Below are 807 nucleotides of genomic sequence, written 5' to 3'. Positions count from 1 at the left end.
GCTCTCTGATTGGTCCAAGAAAAGTCTTTCTTTTCCTTTTGCTCAGCTTTTTCTAAAACACAGGACTGACACCTTCCAAACAATTTGTATGGTAGAGCTAAAACAGGAAGTCCAGAGTGATTCTTTCAAAACTTAAATAAATTTATGTTACTTTTTTACTATTTCTTTGTTACTGTGATGAGAAGAAAATGTTGACTGCTTGAAAACCAGTGCTTCTCAGGTGTTTCTAATGTGCCTTTGCCACAGTTTGATTTGAAGGATTGTAAGTTTGCTAACCAATCTTCATAAATTCAGAGAAAGCATGAGGTCAGTGAGGTAGTGAATTAAAATAAAAATATTTATGGGGCATCTAGGTGGCTCAGTTGGTTAAGGGTTTGACTCTTAGTTTCAGCTCAGGTCATGGTCTTCTGGTGGTGTGAGTTCTAGTCCTGCATTGGGCTCTGTACTGACAGTGCGGAGCCTGCTTTGGATTCTCTGTCCATCTCCCTTTGTCCCTCCCCCATTCATGCTGTATCTGTCTCTCAAATAAATAAATCAACTTTAAAAAAATGAAAAAAAAAACTAAAAATATTATCTTCAGTAATCATATATATTTTCAGTAAAGTAGTAGACATTAACAAGTTAAAAAGAAATTTAGAAAGGCATACATATTATAAAAGCAGTTTATGAAAAGCCCACAGCCAATATTATCCTCAATGGGGAAAAACTGAGAGCATTCCCCCTGAGATCAGGAACACGACAGGGGTGCCCACTCTCACCACTGCTGTTTAACATACTGCTGGAAGTCCTAGCATCAGCAATCAGACA

This window comes from Suricata suricatta, chromosome 2 (assembly GCF_006229205.1).
Source record: "Suricata suricatta isolate VVHF042 chromosome 2, meerkat_22Aug2017_6uvM2_HiC, whole genome shotgun sequence".
Taxonomy (NCBI): domain Eukaryota; kingdom Metazoa; phylum Chordata; class Mammalia; order Carnivora; family Herpestidae; genus Suricata; species Suricata suricatta.
Note: the sequence above shows the minus strand (reverse complement) of the source record.